Below are 21484 nucleotides of genomic sequence, written 5' to 3'. Positions count from 1 at the left end.
CATTGCATCATGACTGAGATTCACAGAATAATTTGTACAATGCCATAAAACTAGTAAACAACAGAACAGGGACTTGAGATCTTGTTTACCTAATGACAAACCCCTGTCCTTCCTACTAGATCATGATGTTGTGGTAGACCATAAATCGAGTGTGTATGTACACAAATAAGCTCACACACACATACATGCATGCCCACATGAGTGTACGAATTTTCTCTTTTGGGACAGAGAAATGCATGAAAGTAATATAGCCAATGAAAATTCTCTCATTTTAAGTTTTACTTTTTAAAGTTAAGATCTATGTCATTCGGACACTCAGGAATCCCACCACAGCTGTATAGTCAAACAAATCTGTCCTCTCTCTTTCTCTCTCTCTCTTTTTTTAATGTTCTAAGTCACATTTCTTAATGTGCTGATTTGTTTCTTACGGGTTCTTCAGATAATTTTTTATTAGGTAAAGATTGATATTTAAAAGGGTTTCATTATGTAAATAGTGATAATTTAAAAGCAAGAAGTCACCCATGCGTTGAAGACATCAATACATCAGACTTTTAATTGACAACTTGTAAGACCTGCTTGTGATTTATAGCTCGATTACAAACTCACTCTTCCCCCTCTGCCAATGGAATTGGCAATATTTTTTCAGCCCAGATGGTACATTAGCCTTGGCCAGCTGGTTCTCCCCATGCTGCCTCATCACAGGACCGTACAGCAAATATCACCACGTATGACCCAGTTCAGTAGGTAACACATGAAGGCTTCATGCCTGGCTTTGCCCTCAGGCATATGGAAGTGAACCTGAATGAGATTTATGCATCCAAATCTTTACACTCTATCAAGCTCCCCACAGTCATTCACTTTTCTGACCTGACTTTTGGAACTGTTTAGAGCAGATATATAGAGCTATAATATATAGTTCTAAATTTGGTTGTATTGTACCATCCTTAATTTTCACATTTCAATTATTTTGCTGATTTTAAAACAATTTTAGAGATCTTAAACAGTATTAAATATGTCAGATTTTTAAAATGTATATTTTTAAGGAATTTTTAATAAGTACAGTTTCAATAGCACCCATATAAATAGGCATAGAAGAATATGTTTTGACAAATTTCAGTGTCATAATTTTTAATAGATTGGATACAATAACAATAGCTAATATGCATTAAACTTTGCAGGTTGAAATGACTATTCCATACTGTACTAGATTAATTACTAGATTAATTACCTATACTGATTACTATAATTTTAAGATATAAAATTATGAATGATATGAGAGAAAGCGAGATAGAGAAAAAAAGTCTATTTACTGCAAAACAGAATCACCCTTTGAATATATTTTAGATTAGGTGAGAATAGGAACACAAATTTCACACTTTTAGAATACTTTCAGTTTTCTCCCTAATAATTGCTTTCTATCTCAAATAAAATATATAGGTAATTCATAAATTATTTGCATGATAGATCCTTCTACATAGTTTTTCCATTGGATTAGAAAATAAAATCTTAACTATGTTGCATATTTGTATATGTGTACAGGAAAATACAATACAAATGATAGCCTTAGAAATGTAGATTTTATTTTATTTATTCATTTAATGTTATAGTGACATTATTTATAGAGGGTTGTCCCTATATTACTTGGTAAATTTGGTTTTACTGTTGAAAGAAATGCATTTTTTGTGTGTTCAGTATCAATTTGATTCTGATTTTCTAAGGGAACTGGAAAAGGAAAATACTTTTTGGTATCTGAAAGAGGATATATTTGTTTGAGGGTTGCATGTGTACACATCTTATATCATGGATAATACATATATATCATAGGACTTTTTCTCTACCCATTTAGTTAATTTAAATGTGAATAAAATAGTGCATGGTAATGGTTTTGTGTAATTTTTTTTTTGTGTGTAAATTTTTAATGAAGTTTTCTGTCTGCATCAGTTCTGACAAACTTTTAAAAAAGTTATTTGGAACTATTTTCCAATATTAGGAGCTACATTAAATTTTACAGAAATGAGACTTTTTATTATGGAGTGATTTTTTTAAAATAAATCTTTTGGGATCCCTGGGTGCCTCAGTGGTTTAGCTCCTGCCTTCAGCCCAGGGCATGATCCTGGAGTCCCGGGATCGAGTCCCACATCGGGCTTCCTGCATGGAGCCTGCTTCTCCCTCTGTCTGTGTCTCTGCCTCTCTCTCTCTCTCTCTGTCTCTCATGAATAAATAAATAAAATCTTTTAAAAACAATAAAATAAATCTTTTCCTGGAATTCTTTTTATTTTTATACAATCGATAGTTTCCACATTATAAGTTTTAAAATAATATTTATATGCTTTTGAGTGTATTTAAGTAGATTTTTAATTTTGGAGGGTTTTATTCAGGATTTTACCTTAGAGCATAGTTGGCTGTGTGTGTGTGGTTGTCCTTAGTGTTACCATTTCATAACCTGAGACATTTACAGGCTTAGGTTTTGGTTTGCTTACTGAATCCACCACAGCATTCAAACTACCTCAGTCTTGTAGCCTCCTTGTTTAATTAATTTAATACCGTTTACATTTTCATTTTCTAGGAGTTATACATGTTTATTCTAATAGTAAGAGTTCTTGGGAGGACCCTTTCTAGTTTGCTGGTTTGATTTCTGTTCACTAGCATTAAAAAATGAAAATTAAGGCAATCTTTTCTAATTTATTTTAAACATACTTTTACTTAATATATTCATTACATTTATAGATACATAAACTTAAATCTTCAAGTTAACTCTTTGGTTTCACACAATAGGGTCAAAATGCTTACTAGTTTATAAAACTTTTCAAAGCTCTTTTCTTCTTTCTACAAACACTATAATGCTGTTGCATCAATGGTCATTGAAATCATCACCAATCTTAAACTTTTTACTACTACACAGTAGTAGTGTATTTACAATTAAACATAATTTTTTAATGCCCAATTATATTTGTCTTAATTTTTTCAGGTTGATTGATTGTAGGTCAAAACTAATTTGGATAGAGGAATTGTCATACTTGATTATATCATTACTATTTTTTAATCTATGATATCACTAATAGAGGTTAATATCACAGTAATTCTAGTACGTAGCAGAATATTCAGAGATCATTGAACTAGTGGTAAGAATTAAGTTCTGGTTACATTTCTACCACTAAGAAATTCTATTAAGCAAAAAAAAAAAAAAAAAAAAAAAAAAAAAAAGGAAATTCTATTAAGCAAACTATTTTACTTCTCCGAGCCTTGTTCTTTATAAAATTAAAAGGTTGAAAATGTCCTTTCTAAATTTATTTCAATTATAAAGTGAAAGCATGTTTAAACTATGCTTTAAAAAAGTCTTTAAGTCAGAGACATTTTTTAGCAGCTGGAAATCATAAGTAGGAGGCATTTGGTAATTTAAAACGGATTTTTTGAATTCCAAACTGTTCATTTTCAAACAAAAAAAAAGCATATTAGCTTCTTCAGAAATGTATTTCCAGCATTATAGTCAAAGATAGTAAAGATTCTTAGTCCTTTAACCTCATTTTTCTCATCTGTAAAACAAATACTTTCGACTTCATAAAGTGCTTGTGACAATGAATGCTATAACACAGGTAAAATATTTGGCTCTGATAAATTTTAGTTATATTAATGTTTTCTTTAAGAACAAAGTAAGTATAAATACATGTATTCAAGAGAACAAACAGAAAAATTAATTTTAACAGTCCACACTGCAAATTATTTTTCTTTTCTCTGACATTTTTCCTTCAATGTAGTTGTTCTGAAGGAGCCTGATAAAATACATTTGAAAAACAGAGGTAAGCTTCCTGAACATATTTACAGTGTTGTGAGGAGAATGCTTATTATGAATTTGCTATACAGTCCATTAAATTTGATTTCTCTATTTAACTAAGTTTTCAATTTAAGTTATAATTTATATATATAATATTATATATTTATATACACTAAAAATATTCAGACTTTGTAACTCAGAAAAAAGAAAAAACTAAACAGCATCTGTGATGCAATCACATATTTAAAGCATATTTTATCATCCTTTTACAAATGGGCCTAACTTACCATTATCAATGAAATTAGCTTAATTTTAAATGCAAATTGTTCTCTTTTTTCCATGGGGAAAAAAAAATCCAGTATAAAGCCTTTTTAAAACACATGATAGGATTATGCTAAGGCTGATTAAAATATATGTAGGACTACACTCCTAAATGTTCCTTAGCATCATCCATAACTCTGTGTGTTCTCTTTTATTAATTTGTATTTCTACAGGAAGTATTGTTGCCATGGGCTATGTAAATACTGTTTCAATCTTAAACATGCTTGGACAGATAAGGATATTAGACAGCTACTCAGGTCTAAATGCTGAGGCACAACTCTCTTTCCCATAATAGGTTTCCTGCTCCATCAGACAGTGTGGTGGTAGAGGTAACTAATATTTGGAAGAAGTAGCCATAGAAAACACCAACTGTACGGAAACATTTCCCTTTTCTCTGGGGTCTCTTACAGCCTTCAACTAGAGTGATCATTTTTACACATGGAAACATATGTACTTATACTCAAATACACACATCATACTTGTACTTTTCAATCTTGTTCTGTTAAACTGTAAGTTCCATAACAGTTTTTGCTTCTTTGTTCCTGTGTGTACATTGCCTGGGTAAATGACTGCTACATAGTACATGTTGAATATTTTCTCTTTGCTAATTTTATTAGTTCATTGATATACCTTCATTCCTCGCACATAGCAGACACGTATGCAGACATACAAGCAAAGAAACAGCAAAGCATGTGATATGTGACTATTAACACCTGGTCGCCTATTATTATTGAAAAAGTATCTCACAAGTAAGAGGTCTTGCCTTATATGGAGCTCTTCTATTAATTACTTGTGTGCCCTAAGGAGCCTCTCTTCCCTCAGGTACAGAATCCATACTATTAAACAAGAAAGGTGATTTCTAGGAACTATTCCCACTGAAGTCTATAAATCCAGAATTTTTAATTTATATTGTAGATGCTAAATTTGCATTCTTTTCACTTAATAATGTTATATGGTAAAGACTACTACAATTATATCAAACAATGCCTGTAGTATTATGCATGTATGTATGCATTTGTATATATAAAGGTAGCTGGAAGGAATCTGGTCAGACTTACAGTGGTGATTTTGAGGGGGAGAGAGGAGGGGAATAAGGCTATGTGTGGATGTCAAAATAGACTTTGTTTTATTCTTCTTTCCCCTGCCTTTAAGATACACACAACACACACACACACACACGGCTTAAGTCATTTAAAAAATACAAGTATAGGAATAAAAAGGCTGAAACAGATGGTAATCTGATACAGTAAAAAGTAAGTATTTGCTATTTTCTCTTATAATTTTGAAAGACTGCTAATTAGATCATATGAATTGTGGCATTTTTATAATTAAGAAAATAGATATATGCTGGAGATAGGAGAGATATTTGCTTACTACTTAAATACTGCATTTTACTAGGCTGACAGAGTTAGTCTCAGTTAAATCTTATACAGAATTTGTATGATAGAGAATCTGGATGATATTCAAAACTCATTAATTGAAATTCTCATTTCAGGATGCCCTAATTTAGAGCTAGTCTCTCCAATTAAGTTTTTGTTGTTGTTTTAATCAAAGTACTCCTACTTGAGAAAAGTAAGGGAACAACAAAGCTGTAATATACTGTTACTTCCTTTCTTCCTTAAAACTTTGTTGTAGTAGTTAAATCCCTAGTTAGTGACTGCCCTTCCAATAGACTAAATTCTGCCCTCAAATACTCAGATAGAACTCCCATTGGGCCCAATTCTGCTGTCCTCCTTCAGGCAAGAACTCCCTTTGAATTTAAATAGTTTCACTCAGGTACTATATTAATAGGCACCATAGATGCACAATGAAAGTCAGTAAAGGGGGGTTTTCTTGTGTAAGCATGGCTGACTCAGCATCTTGAGGTATTCCAACAAATAATCTGTTAAGAATTGGGGCAATTATAAATTTTCCATCAGATATTCACCAACTCAGAGAATTTCTCATGAATTTTTTCTATTCAGCTGAATGTAACTTCTGTTAATCAAAGTAACTACCAAGTATCCAAAGATACTCTAGCTACCACATTTTAAGAATCCAGGAGTTTTCTACTTAGAAAGGTTACCATCTATTAGATTGCCTTATGTCTAACTCTAAAGTAATCACAAAAACAATCCACCTTTGAAGGTGGATTTCCAAGTTAGTCGATTCTTTAAAAAAAAAAAAAGCACAAGTTTTTCAAATTAATATTAGTGGAAAGCAATATTTCAAACCACCCTCATTTTATTTAAAGTATATGTTGAATTAGGGATGTCGGGGTGGCTCAGTTGACATCTGCCTTCTGCTCAGATCATGGTCCCAGTGTCCTGGGATAGAGCCCTGGGTTAGACTTCCTGCTCAGCGGAGAGTCTGCTTCTACCTCTCCCTCTATCCCTTCCCACCACTCATGCTCGCTTTCTCTCTCTCTCTCTCTCTCTCTCTCTCTCTCTCTCTCAAATTAATAAAATCTTTAAAAAGTTAAGTGATGAATTATATAGCAAGGGCAAAATTGGGGATTTGATAGTTTTTGTCTTCAGTTTCTTGCCTTTCCTTCACTATATTCTGCTCAGCTGTGCAGGAGGCTCCTTGGATTTCCCAAGGCTCTCAGCCTAGTGGCCCACTGAGGTCTCCAGCACTTTATCTTTCCTACCTTTCTATATAACATCTGCTTTTAGAAAAAAAAAAATCCTTCCATCTGATAACCCAGTAGAATAAATGAAATACAGATTGTACATATCTTTACTAGGGCTCCTCAAATCAAGACCTAGAAGAATCTATAAAGAGTTATAGTTAGGGTGACAGCGATAATACTATTAAGTTCATAGTTACTCAAACACACAGACATCTCCCTTACCTCATACAGAACCTTTATGATATTTTCTCTGCTTGAAACACTGTCTATCCTCATTTTGCTCTACTCTTGTCTTCTGTACCTTTAAATTATAGTTCATTGGTTGTAGGTGATTGAAATCTAGTTTAAACTAACCCAAACAAAGGGATTTTGTTGAATTACGAAAATAGGAAGTTTTTGGTCTTCAAGCACACATTGTTTTGGTCTTCAAGCACACATTGATCCAGGAGTGAGACCATGTCACTAGGACACTGTCTCACTGTTTTAGTGTCTCAACTCTGGTTTTCTCTCTTTGTGTTTTATTCTTGGTCAGACATTTCCTAATTTGTGGTTTAAAAAAGGGCTTAAAGCAGTTCTGTTCTCATATTATCTTTGTAGTTGTATTCTTACTGCAAAAATCATGTCTCTTGCCAGATAGCCCCCATCACTGTGAATAGGGATATTAGGTCATATCATTGACTAAGGGTGAATCATATGGTTACTCATAGCATAGGTAGGCAGAGGGCTCAGTTTACAAGAATTCTTTAGAACAGATTCACTTTAAAAGCAAAATTTAAAAATCCATTAATAGGAAAAGGGTAAAAGGAAGAACATGTTGGAGAGGCAAAACTATGACCATTACTGTTCATGATAGAGCTTATCAAAAGTTGTAACTACGGCCAATTGAATTTAAATTTTAAAAAGTTGTAACTATATATGGGTTTTGGCTGTCTTCTTTACTGTAGTTCTATGGGAAATAGGGATTGTTCAGTACTATATATCCAGTGCCTATTACAATTTATTACTTGTATTAAGAGGTCAGTAAATACTTACTTCTGTAATAACTCATTTAATCTTAAATACTTTCTTCATTTTAAAAGAGGCAACTGGGGAACCCTGGGTGGCTCAGCGGTTTAGCACTTACCTTTAGCCCAGGGTGCGAGGCTGGAGTCTTGGGATCGAGTCCCACATCAGGCTCCCTGCATGGAGCCTGCTTCTCCCTCTGCCTGTGTCTCTGCCTCTCTCTCTGTGTCTCTCATGAATAAATAAATAAAATATTTAAAAAATAAAATAAATAAAAAAAATAAAAGAGGCAGCTGAGGCTCACACAGGTTATATAAGCCATCTATTGAGATTATATGTTCTGACTTGGTATAGCATACAGACTTTTTTTTATAGTGTTACTTTTATAAATGTTATAGGTAGTATAGAAATCTATGTGTATTTAGGAACTTTCATGTATTTAGTAACTTTCAATTGTCTTTAACATACTTATTATGAATCACTTATGTTTTTCCTCGGTCCACTTAAAATGTTTGCACAGCTTTAAAAACTAATTTCCTTTGAGTTAGTTACATTTTATAGTGATGATGTTAATATTTGAGAAAAGTTTTAGTAAACAACAAGAACCAAAGTAATACTAGTAGTTGCCTATTTGGAGAACAAGTAACACTAAACTAATATGTACCTTTCCCTTGGAAATTTTGGTCTCAATCCAATTTGAAATCATTATGAGGGAACAACAAAAAGGGCCAGCATGGAACTTAGGTTTGTTATTATGAATTATTTGAATATATCAAAGCTGAATAAAAATGTCCCTTAATACTATGAAATGGGTAGAAAGATAAGCAATCATGTCAAACTCATACACATAATATATGACAAAGCTATTGAACCAAATGGAAACATACATAGAAAGAATTAAGGAGCCTATCATCCAAGAAAATTGGTTTTACGTACACTCCTATGTTGTTTTGAGCCTGAATATTCAGGCCTTTGGATTTATGTCATTTCTACTTCAGAAGCTACATATTAGAAGTATGGGGTAGGTATTGATGCAAAGTCTTACATTGTAAATCCATTTCTGATGCTCAGTTGTTTTGTAATTTTTGTGCTATTAAAAAATAGCAAAACATTTAGTTTAAGTACTTAACTGAATTTTCTTTTGTACTTATTATAACAAGCTAAATGTCTGTTAATGATTATTCACTATACATTCCATATATTTGTCAAAATCATTTCCATGATTGTTTAGATTTTTAATCTAGGTTGACTCTATAACTAGTATTCAAGACCATACATATTTTGATGCCTACACAAATAGCTGTGGCTTAATGCCTAATCCATTACCTATTCAGTCTTCTCATGGATTTTTGTCATCTTGGTGAAAAAAAAAAAAAAACACCATGTGAAGTTATTAACAATTTTGGCTATGGTCTCTTTTGGAATGTTTGTTGTCCTTAGAGACTCACAGCAGGCAAAAAATCACAGGCCCCTTCAACAACCTGTGCTTTCCTGAAATATTGGCTTTGACAAGACTGCAGGGGTGAGAAATAATTTTGTGCATGAGGGTTTGCACTTCATGGGTGTCTTTCTGAGTTTATTACCAGGAGGAAATGGAAAGAAAGCCATTCTCACCCTTACCTTAAACCAATAATTATGTGACCATGGTGCTGAATGATTGACTCAGCTTTAGAAAAAGTCTATACTGAGCCCTCTTAGATAGCAACCAGGACCTGGAACTGATCTGTGATTGAGTATATTGATGTAAATATCAGCAGCTCTGATAATTGGCTACCTTGTCTTTTTAGAACTTCTATCTCTTACATCTCATTTTTCTTGTTTTGGTCTATCAAGTTAGATCCATGTTGTGAGAGGAGCTGGACTGTCTCTGATGCTACTATCTAGTTGCTATTAAGTGTGCTACATCTCAGGATGCTATGTCTTACTCCTCTTCAGAACACTCATCAGGAGACACCAACGCTTGTTGAAATTCTGCACTGTTGTTTAATATTAAAAAAAGAGCTCTTTCCAGAAGGATCTGCAAGCTATCCTGATCTTTGTAAACACCTTCACGCAGTCTTTTGAAAATAATGTGGTCAGCTTATCAAGGGGAAAATAAACTAAAGGGAGAAAAATACATATTTAACATTTAGTTGTAAGTAACTTTTTTTCCAAAGACAAGAAACAAGTAATGTTTATGTATGTTTTGCTGTGGAATACAGAGGTTGAAAGATACTCATATACTCTGTCAAATACTTTGAAAATGTGAGCTGCTACGCTTAAAGCAGACAGAATATTTGAAGTAGACCACAAATTGAAATGCCCCAGAAATCTTTTATCAATTGGGCCTTATGTTCACTCTTGTAATAAAGAGGCTTTTGGAGTTTATATGCCACAGTCTAATAGGTGACTGTTTAATGGGATTTACATTCACTCAAACAAAATTAGGCTGGTAAAAGACAATGCAACATGCTGTAATGTAAATGGACTGACGGCAGAATTAAATGTTTGTGGAAACAGGGCAGCAGATCTATCAAGAGCTAATTAGACAGAGAGTTCAGAGGCAGGCTTGGAAGTAAACAGTATCAACAAAGAAAGAAAGAGAGCAAGAATGGAGGGGAAAAAAAGACCTTTTGTGAAGGGAAGAAAAGGAACTATACAAAAGTTATTTAATTAGAAACTCAGATGGAGTCTCTCCCATGAGAAAAACTTACATTGTTATCTGAACCTGTTGATAATATTAAGTTGAATAATAGCTTTGATAAATTATCGGGTGTCCAAGTAGTTCTTTGTTGTAATTGGTGTTTGAATATTTGGCTTTAATAGTACCCTCTTCATATGGTAAGTTTCTTAGCTACGTTCGCTTCATCCAGGAAAAAAATAAAAGTTTTTTTGAAGTTTATCTTTTAAGTTCTTGTAACAGAAAGAATAACATTGAGACAAAGTTAGAAGTTTGGGCCTTTAGTAAGGAAGGATGAAGGGCAAAATTGCCAATAAACAAAAATAAAGAATAACAAGTTTGGATTTGAGTTTTAATTAGCATGTGAGCAAATAATATTAATTTTTAAAACTTCCATTTTTTTGGTAAACAAACTTTTTTCTGTAGTATTTAACTATAGTCTCTCAGCTGAGCCATTATATAGGGGAAGGAATCCAGTCTTTGGTATAGCAGAGAAATTGCTTTGATGAAATAAATCAGGATCTATATGCTTGATATTTAAAGTAATAGAGCTTGATTACTTGATTCACTTTCTAAATCTCAAATTCAGCATTTAAATTAGCATTGCATAAATCATTTTCCATTAAAAAAAGAATTTAATGAATATTTCAGGGTTTAAAATTGTTTTCATGAAGTATAAGGGTGGTGTATATCTTGTTTTGCATGAAACCAGAAGTAAATCAGATACACCTCAAGATATTTGCATTCTGCTAAGAATACATTTTAATTACAATCTTTCAATTTGTTGAGAATTTCTCTCTACTTCACACTCTATTGTAAGTATAAAATGTGCTAATATATGTGAAAGTGCTATGAAAATGGTAGAATACTGTTCACATTATGTGATATGATATCATTCACAGAAAATATTTAAGCATTTATGAAATACTGTTGTTATGCTGATGGGCATATGGATTTTCAAATGACAAATGTTATATTGAGTAATTAAACCCAGTAGTTCAAGTCAGTCTGATTGCCTTTTTGCCTCCTGTACTACACAAATAAGAATTGTTCTATGGACATGTTCTAGATTGTTTGTGGTTTGGTTAATCCGTGAAATCCATGATCTGTATTACTGTCAGTAGTTAATGCCCTGAGATTGCTTTATTCTTTAATGAAAAGATCAGTAAGATTAGGATTGTTTTGTCCTTGCCATGGAAATAGACCAAGTACGAATGCCCAGTTTCTCTTGGTGGAGTTCCAATCTGTCTCTGACCCAGAAATATAGGTGGTATTTGGCAGTTGGTCTACCCACTTGTGACAAAGACATCTATCTCGCCTGTTTATAAAAGAGAGAAACTGGATTGGGTCAATTTTAACAGTAGGTGCTTTTTTGCTTCTAAACATTCTAAACTTGTAAGGCAGCATCCTCTTAACTTTCAGGGGTACTGCCAGTGTTTCTGAATCTTGGCTAATTATCAGAATCACCTGGGGAGCCACTTAAAAATACAAATTCCCAGGCGCCTTCCCTGGAGATTCTGATTCAGTGGGTCTGGGGTGCAGCCAGAAAAATCTCAAGTGACTCTAATGATTGGAGAAGTTAGCCAAGTTGGGAAAACACTCACGGAATGGAATAAAATGTATTCCATTTACTTTGGTTCCTAATGAATAACAAATATATGCTTTACCCTTACTTGTCCTTCAAATGTTTCTTAAATAAATGTGATGGACAGACCCAAGGTATGTATGTGACTACATACTCGCTACAGCATCTCCCAGAGCCTGTATTCTCCCAGAATAATTTAGGGTGATAATACCACATCGACAGGACATTGTGATGTGAAAGAAAGAAAAAGAAAGTGCTTTCCAGAGTTCAAAGTGCTGCATTAACATTGATGGCTATTAACAGCTGTGAGTGATATTTGGGAGATAGTTTCCAGTCCCAGCTATGTCACTGAGTTGCTTTGTAACCAAGCTTACAGTCACTTTAGCTTTTGGAATTTCATTTCCCCTATCTGTAAAACGAAGGGATTGGAAAACAAAACAAAACAAAACAAAACAAAATGAAATGAAACAAAATAAGCCTGAAGTCATGCCAAATTAATCTTTTATAGGAACAGCATCAAGTTATATAACACAGTCCAAATGGTAGCATAGTCAACATCAGGGCTCTTTAGTGACCATCAGTGAACATTTTGATTACCTGAAAGTTTGGGCATTTTCTTAAATGGAAGTTCTAAATGATTCACTGTAAGTTTGGGTATGACATCAAATGATTCTTAAATATATTTTTACACCATGGTGCACAGTGCATGCATGTATAATATGATTTTTTAGACATGTAGTTCTATAAATTCATCATAAATTCATCATGTGCTCAGTGGGATACATTTTGTAGTCTGTGTTAGACAATTGATTTTATTATAGCTCTTTATACCACATTGAAGCAGAGCTGTATAAATTACTCTTGTTGCTGTTTACCAGGCCTAAATTCTGTGATGCCACACATATAGGCACAGAATTTAAATGAACAGAAAGATACTATTTGAGCAATGATGGAAAAATGATATACTAATTTCAGCTCTGTGGTATTTAATGAACCACATAATGTGCCATAGAGACTTCAGAGCTTTAACTGCAGAAATTCTCTAGAAACAATGCACTGCCTTGTAAGGAGAGGACAAGATGGCACAGAGCTGAAAGAAACCAGAGTGATCCAGATGGCTGGAGCACAGGGAGCTTGAGCAAGTGATAGAAATGAAATGGGTAAGTCTGACTAATACAAACAAAAAATTTTTAAGAATGTATGATTACAGAGGAACCAATGGTGAGATGAGTAAATTCCATTTCCCAAATATCTATATTTGTCTGGGTCTTGCGTTCCTTTAGAAGGAAATCTTTAGTCTGATAAGATTTTACATCTTCAGAGAAAATTTTTCACCTTTTGTGTGCCTTTTAAACTATACACGAAATCCTATAACATCTCATAATTACATTTTCCAGATGTTGTAATTCACGTACAGCTTTAAATATTATGGGGAGAGGGAGGCAAGTTTGCCAGGATCTTTTAACAAAAATCAGTTAAATTATATTCAGAAAACTAGCAAACTAAGGAGAAAAGACGATTGAGATCTATGACTCTTTGCACTGATTTTCAAAATTACAACTATGTTTTTTTAGAACAAGAAAAATGAGGGGCAATGATACTACTTAAAGGGGAGAACAGTTTTAGTAAATTCCTAAAGGAACACAATTTTCCCCCTTTTTTATTCCCATTTTCACCCTCAATTTCATTGTTTGAGTGTCAAGCAAGTTTAGAGTACAGAACTGAGTATCAAGTTCAACAACCCATTCTGATTCTTTGAATAGTAAGACATGTACCTTCTCAGGCCCCGGTTTCTGATCCTGAAATGAAAGCTTTGAATGAGTAGATTTTCAAGACCCCTCCTCATTCTAATAATTTCCAAGTCTTTAGTCCATCTTTCAGTTTAATTCCATTCAGTATGCTTTCTGCATGTTTTTCCACTGTGCTTTGCTTCTTACTGCATCTAATTGCATTGTTCTGGAATCAACTCAGATGAATAAAGTTATCTGACGGCGACATTCCAGATGGAAAATGTTGCTCGCTTCAGAAAAAAAGAAAAAAAAATATATATATAAAGAAAATATTTAAGACATGTTTAGGAACAACTGCTTTTAAGTTTAAAAAGTAGTCAAACCTTGTCCTAATCTATTATTAAAAATTTCTGATATTGAATATTGACTTTCTCACACATGTCACTAAGGAAAACTATTTATGAATCATTCCATTCCTCATTAAACTTCCAGCATGTGTTAAACATTTTTGGTATCTTTTCCTTATACATTTATAGTAAATTAACTATTCCAGGGGGGACACCAGGTACCCTAATATAAGGGACCTCGTTTTTGACAGACTTATTTCCATGTCTTACCTTAGAATATGTTGGTTGCTATAAGAACAAATTAGTGAACATGTGCTCCTAGTAAAAATTGGCTGTATATCCAACAACTACTTTTGTGAAAGCAAACTAGAAGCCTAGTATTTAAACAGGTAACGAGGTACACCTTTCATTGTTTATTCAGTCTTGTGTTGGCATCACATGGTGATTTGACCTTATTTTTATTTTTATTTATTTTTTTAAAGATTTTATTTATTTATTCATGAGAGACACACACAGAGAGAGGCAGAGACACAGGCAGAGGGAGAAGCAGACTCTATGTAGGGAGCCCAATGTGGGACTTGATCCCAGGATCCCGGGATCATACCCTGAGCTGAAGGCAGATGCTCAACCAATGAGCCACCCAGGCGTCCCTATTTTTATCTTTTTTACTTGACCTTATTTTATTTTCCATCTTCTGAGGGAGATTTTCAAGTTCTCTTTTAAAAAAAATTCTTTCCATTGTAATTACAGAGACCAAAATTATTTAGATGTTGTTTGATCTTTGTTAAAAATGAATAAGTTCTGTTAGGAGAAACATTCTTTTCTAAAACTTTAGAATATAATCACATTTCTCTTTTGCAATTAAGCATTTTTAGCCTATTCATGTAAGGACTTTTTAAATCCTTTCTTAGATTAAAGTATTGTCCTTAATTTAAATACTCTCTCTAGAAACTAATGACCTGTACATTCATGAGATTACAATTTAATTTTAAAGGAAAAAGTTTGCATTTCAACACAAACAATAAAAATGATTAAGTTTCACCAACTTTTGAAAGTAAAGTAAGCCTCTTACATTGGCATATTTGTCGAGGGAGGATGATCTCATACATACTTTGATTAATTAGGAAAACAAAAGTTATCTCATAAAATTAATATGAAGACAGAGAGAGAAATTGATAGGATGAGGATGAACAGCAATAAGATATCATGGTCATAGAATTAGCCTTTTAATCATTATGAACACTTACTGCTTTGATGATAATTATGAGATAAATGTGCAGCTGATTTTCTTTAATAAAACAGGATGATTAAGTTACAGAATTATGAAATATGAGCTATATCTCTCCTTTCAGCCTCTCTCCACATTGCCATCACAAATAGAAACCAGCAATGGTCTGTTATTTGCATGAAGTTTTAATATTTTCTTTATGGAATTTTAATAATCCAAATATATAAATTTAAATGGAGAGTTGAAAGATTTAGGTAAGTTTGGCAGCAAATGTTAAATCTGATGTTTTATAGAACTTTAAGTTATTATCTGCAAAAGCTCTAGAAAGCAAAAGAAACTAAGTTTAAGTGGTGACATTGAGCGTAGAGAAAATCTTATTATCCCACTCTCTTCTACCCTTATTCTAACTTATTATTACTTTAAAAATATTGGTTTAATAATTCAAGTTATGTTGCATTAAAATGTACACAAATTCACATTAAATGAGCTATGTTTAATTGTTCTGATATCCTTAGTATGAAAATCCTTTCCTTGCAAAGGTGTGAATTTTTTTTTTTTTTTTGTAATGTTTTATTTATTTATTCATGAGAGACAGAGAGAGGCAGAGGAGAAACAGGCAGAGGGAGAAGCAGACTCCATGCAGGGAGCCCGACGTGGTCTCCAGGATCATGCCCTGGACTGAAGGCGGCGCTAAACCGCTGAACCACCTGGGCTGCCCAAAAGGTGTGAATTTTATAATCTGCAGGGTATATACAATGTATATGTAGAAGAAATTTTTATGATCCCCGAAGTATAGTTATATCCTTTATCTCTGACATAGATCCTATTGAATAGAGTTCTGGAATCTAAATTTTCTGAATGGGTATGAATGTCAATTGTTTTTTAAAAGTGAACAATTATGGGAGGAAGTGATGCAACTCAACACCTTTTTTTTCCCCAAATATCGAAATATTAATTTTATTAATTTCGACTTTTTTTAAAGTAAAGGTTGTTTTTTTACTTCCGTTGTAAAAGAACAGCTGCCAAATATGCCTAACTTTTAATTCTTTTGTTTTAAGGCATAGTAAAAAAATATAAAACTTGTTCTGTATGATTTGCTGATTTCAGCTAGGCTGTGCTTTTGCGTAGATGAAATATGAAATGATAAAGAAGCAGAATTTAGATGTACAAAGCCATTTTGTTACTGATGTGGCCTAAATCAGTCAGGTCTATTTGACCCAATATGGTTTTTCTTTGTACAACTGTGCTGCTTTTACCCCTCACTGAAAAGTCCATAAGGCTTTCATTGTATAAAAATAGAATTGTATCCATCCATCTCCATTTTAGTAGAAGTATAAATTCAATTATATTTGATAAAGTTAAAAGGAAATCTTCAAATTGTCCATTACACAAAAATAAAATAAAAGGCCCTTGTGCTGACTAGTTGGCCCATGAACAGAAATAAAATGTCACTTATATTTTGGCAATATCTATAGATTGTAGTACTACTATTTTTTACAGGTTGGATTTTATATAGTAGAATAGACAAAATTCCAACAGAAACAAACCATTTTGTTCCCCTCTGTATTTCTTGTTGCAATGTTTGAAATAAAAAATGGTAATGGCCTAAGAAGGTATGTCATATTAACAACATTAATGGCAACTGCCTAAAAAGTCTGAGATTTAAAAAAAAAAAAAAAGGAATGATCAATAATGGATTATTGTGTTGCTAATTTTATCATAATGAAGTCCTTAGTGAAGAATAGTCATCAGATTTTTCAATTTGTCACTATTAATAGCACAATGATATAAAAGTGTATATTTTCCAAAATATATTTTGAAGCAGAACAGCCATTACTCCTCTGTTTATTAATTAGTACAGTTCATTCAATAAGCTACTCTTCTTTCATCCATTGGTATATATTTATTAAGCCCCTACAATGTTTTGTTCTAGATATTGGGTCTATATTGGCATGTGAAGGTGAGCAGGAAAGACAAGGGACCTTGAGACTAGGGAGGAAAAGCAAGTAATAAACACATAGGCAATACACAAGAAACCTCCATATAGTGGTAAGTCTTTTTGATGGGGAGACCAGAGAAGACCTTTCTGTGGAGGTGATGGATGAACTGAGACCTCAAGAACAGGAAGCAGCCAACCATAAAAAGATCTGGTGATTTATTGGGACCAAAATATTTCAGATTTTGCATTAGGCCCTGGAAACGCAATGAGGAATAAAATGAGACAATGCCCTCAAGGAGCTCACAATGAATAATTTCTGCTTACTTTTTTTGGGTTGGGATCATTTAGGATCCATCGTATTCACAAAGTCTCATTAGTTCAATAAACATGCATTAAAAATATTAAATGCATAAACTGGCATCAGTTTAAAACTTGGCATTTACTATTACCCTTCTCACATATATGACTTATTAACATGATGTATGATTTTATGTCTTACTTATCAAGGATGCTTTAGGTTCATAGTACTGGAAATACTTCTCTTGGTCTTTTTAGTTAGAGTGGTATTGCAGTCCACTGCCCTTAAATCTGTCTGCTAACTTACTTCTAATATACCTCATTCCCTCTTGCTTGCTGACTATTCTCTCACGTGATAAATAACTCTGCCTTATCAAGGTCAGTTGGAAAGGCCCCTTTTACATATCTCATAAATTTTAGCCAGGTGCCACTGATGTGAGATTAATGTAATGGCACCATGGCAAGCACTCAAGCTTGTCTTAATTATGCTAAGGTTGCTGGTTCACCGTTTCTCTTCATCTGTCTCCTGCTTTAGGGAACACTAAACACTATGTCATTAGATTGTCTGTTCCACAACATTGGCTCTTTGCATTTACAAAGTCATCAGATGGCTTATGACATAGCTTTTCTAAGAAATTAAATTAAACAAATAGTGAAAACAAAAATTAGGGGTAAAGTGCCTGAAAAAGAGAAGGTTTTGAATTGTAATCAGAAGAGGGGAAAAAAAAATCCTCTGTGTTCCATAGTGATTGTCCACTGAGCAATGAGTTATTCACCTGATCACAAAGAACATTTTGGCTCTGGGTGATCTCAGGTATGAATAATTATGAGGTTCCTTTACTTTTAAGAATGAAGACTCCTCGTGTGTGCTATTGGCCATGATCCATGTGCACATTCTCAGAAACCTTTCTCCCTAACCTCCCTTCCCTTTGTGAATGACTAGTTTCCAGGGGGAAGCTATCTCCAAGCCATATGTCCTACATGGGTGTTTAATTACCTCATCTATTTTTGCTTAAAATCCCCATCTACATTCCAGAAGGCATTCTAGCTTAGTCTCTTGTTGAATTGGGAATAAACACAGTTCACTGCCCTGGTTTTTCAAATTTGTGATGATTTGTTTTGATTCTGCTCTCCAGATATTAATATGCTTTTTATGAGGGAACATATAGCTAAATTGTCATCTTCCCTTAATTTCTTATTTTGAGTAAAAATCCTTTTTTAAATGGCTACTATGTTCCAAGGGCTCTGCTCAATCATGGTTAGACAAATGAATATAAAATAGTGGAACTCAAGATACCTGAGATAATGATAATTGTTTGTAAGTGATGAAATAACTTGAGAATAATGCTTTGATTAATTATATGGACCCTGGAACCACATTTCTTAGGTTTAAATCCTGCCCCCACCATTTTCCTAGTTATATGACCTCTGACAAGTTAGTTCACTTTTTCATGCTTCATTTCCTCATCTTTAAAATATGAATAATAATACTACTGACCTCCTGACATTATTTTAAGGACACTAGAAGAACGTAAAAGCATATGGGTCAATGGTTGATTCATATTGAATGCTATTGCAGGGTGTTTCCTATTACTATCTGGACTCTTCTTAGGCCACTAGTTCACAATGTACTTCTTGTGTTTGCTTTTGCAAACATTTTATTTTTTTATTTTATTTTATTTTTTAAGTTTTTATTTATTTATGATAGAGAGAGAGAGAGAGGCAGAGACACAGGCAGAGGGAGAAGCAGGCTCCATGCACCGGAAGCCCGATGTGGGATTCGATCCCCGGTCTCCAGGATCGCGCCCTGGGCCAAAGGCAGGCGCCAAACCGCTGCACCACCCAGGGTTCCCTTTTGCAAACATTTTAAACCTTAGAATTCAAAAACTCTGCGTGTCAAATATGTAGCATTACATATTTGCTATTTATTTTACAAAAGAATGAGAGATAACTATAAGAATAGGTAAAATAAGAACACCAACTGGTTAATAAAAACAGTTTAATATGTCATATGATAGTCTTACAACTAGGTAAAAAACTAATACTAAGAAATAAAACTTTCTCACATTTCTGTAATATCAGCCCCTGAGCAATGAATCTCGAGTGGAGAGTTCTGTATTTTCTTTTTCTTTCCAGAAAAGGTAAAGGAATCCCATGAAGGAATACTGTGTTGGTTAGGAAATCCACATATGTAAAGTTGTAATGATCCTCACTGTTTTTTATTTTATTTTATTTTATTTTATTTTTAATTTTTTATTTATTTATGATACTCAACACAGAGAGAGAGAGAGAGAGAGAGAGAGAGAGAGAGGCAGAGACATAGGCAGAGGGAGAAGCAGGCTCCATGCACTGGGAGCCCGATGTGGGATTCGATCCCGGGTCTCCAGGATCGCGCCCTGGGCCAAAGGCAGGCGCCAAACTGCTGCGCCACCCAGGGATCCCCGATCCTCACTGTTTAGTGAATATATGTAAATATTTCAATGAGCAGTGTGTACATATTTGTATAATATATGTAGACTGGCTTAGCTTGCCAAGTAAGTCAAATGTATAGCTTTTATGTTTGAGGCCTTTATTTAATAATTTAGAAAGCATATATATTTGATAGCAGAGTTATAAATAATAATGTTATTTTCAAATCTCATATTTTTGAAAGATATCTTGAATTCTAAGTTCAATGGACTTTTAGCTTAGCTTCATATAGAGAAGTGGAAAATATTAATCTATAATTCTAAAAATTTGGAATTCTTTCTACCCAACCAAAAAAAGTTGATCTCATATTAAAGGGTAGTGAATCAAATTTTAAAACTTTAATTACCAATGTCATTTGTGGTGATGACTGCAAGCTGGCCCATCTGTCAACCCATGTATTCCTGGTACTTTAACCCAGCAAACGTTTTTTCTTACCTTGAAGAAAGTCTGGTGCTGGCCAGGTGACTCTCCTCCAACCTGAGACTACAGATGGAAGAGATGACCCTAAGATTCTATAAGAGAGATAGCATAGGATTTGGGGGTTCCACTTCTCTGGGCATGGAAGTGACCCTGTCACATCCACTGACAATTCATTGACCACAACTTAATCATATCCCACCTCTAACTTTATGGAATAGTGAAAAACAAAGTCTTCTTGTGTGCCTAGAAGAGGAAAAAGGTGTAGGATTTGCTGAACACTTGGGATCGATTCATGATCCGTTACTGTTTTTTCCTTTTATTAAAATTTTATATTAATTCCAGAATAGTTAGCATACAGTGTTATATTAGTTTCAAGTGTATAATACAGTGATTCAACAATTCCATATATACACCACTCAGTGCTTCCTATTTTTTAATTTTAAAATGATACGGATACTGTATCTGTATGTCATAATCAAATTCAGTACTTTTTTGGCAAAGTGTATGTGTGTGTGTGTGTGTGTGTACAAATATTTATGTGTATTAGTATTTATGATTAAACATTGCAAAAAAGGTAAAATCCTTTAATTTATGTTACCAATTGATATTTTTCATATGTTATTCAGTTGTGTTTAATTGACAAATATAATTATACATTCAGAAAATTTAACTCTGGTGATCTACACAATGTTCTCATCAGTTTTCTCAAATGTATTCTTGCTTTAAGAATTCTTTTCTTGAGGGATGCCTGGGTGGCTCAGCGGTTGAGCGCTCCTGCCTTTGGCTCAGGGTGTGATCCCAGTTCGGGGATCCAGTCCCACCCACATCAGGCTCCCTGTGATGAGCCTACTTCTCCCTCTGCCTTGTCTCTGCCTCTCCCTCTCTCTGTGTATCTCATGAATAAATAAATTAAATCTTTAAATTTTTTTTTTCTTGGAAGCTTCTTCTTGCCTTTAAAATTTTTTTTCCCAGGAAAAGTAGAGATGTTATTATATTACTTAAAACAAATATTTCAGTGTCTTCTATTGTATACCTCATTAATGCATACCACCTTGATTGAGGTCTATTTCCTACTCTTCTGGCCATGCTTGATTCCTTCTCATT

The 21484-nt window shown here is 33.7% G+C and overlaps 1 protein-coding gene and 1 long non-coding RNA gene across 5 annotated transcripts in view; one reads left to right on the top strand and one right to left on the bottom strand.

Annotated features, from left to right (window-relative positions):
- Window positions 1-21484, top strand: part of ERBB4 (erb-b2 receptor tyrosine kinase 4) — a 1108406-nt gene that overhangs the window by 250177 nt on the left and 836745 nt on the right. The gene's annotated exons all lie outside the window — the stretch shown is intronic.
- LOC111094335 overlaps window positions 1-21484 on the bottom strand; it is a 40231-nt gene that overhangs the window by 8234 nt on the left and 10513 nt on the right. Inside the window, exon 2 of the long non-coding RNA XR_005385334.1 lies at window positions 13726-13970. This is a non-coding gene — a long non-coding RNA (uncharacterized LOC111094335). The remainder of the gene's footprint in view (window positions 1-13725; window positions 13971-21484) is intronic.

Source organism: Canis lupus, chromosome 37 (assembly GCF_011100685.1).
Source record: "Canis lupus familiaris isolate Mischka breed German Shepherd chromosome 37, alternate assembly UU_Cfam_GSD_1.0, whole genome shotgun sequence".
NCBI lineage: Eukaryota > Metazoa > Chordata > Mammalia > Carnivora > Canidae > Canis > Canis lupus.
Note: the sequence above shows the minus strand (reverse complement) of the source record. Positions and strands in the feature narration are given on the sequence as shown.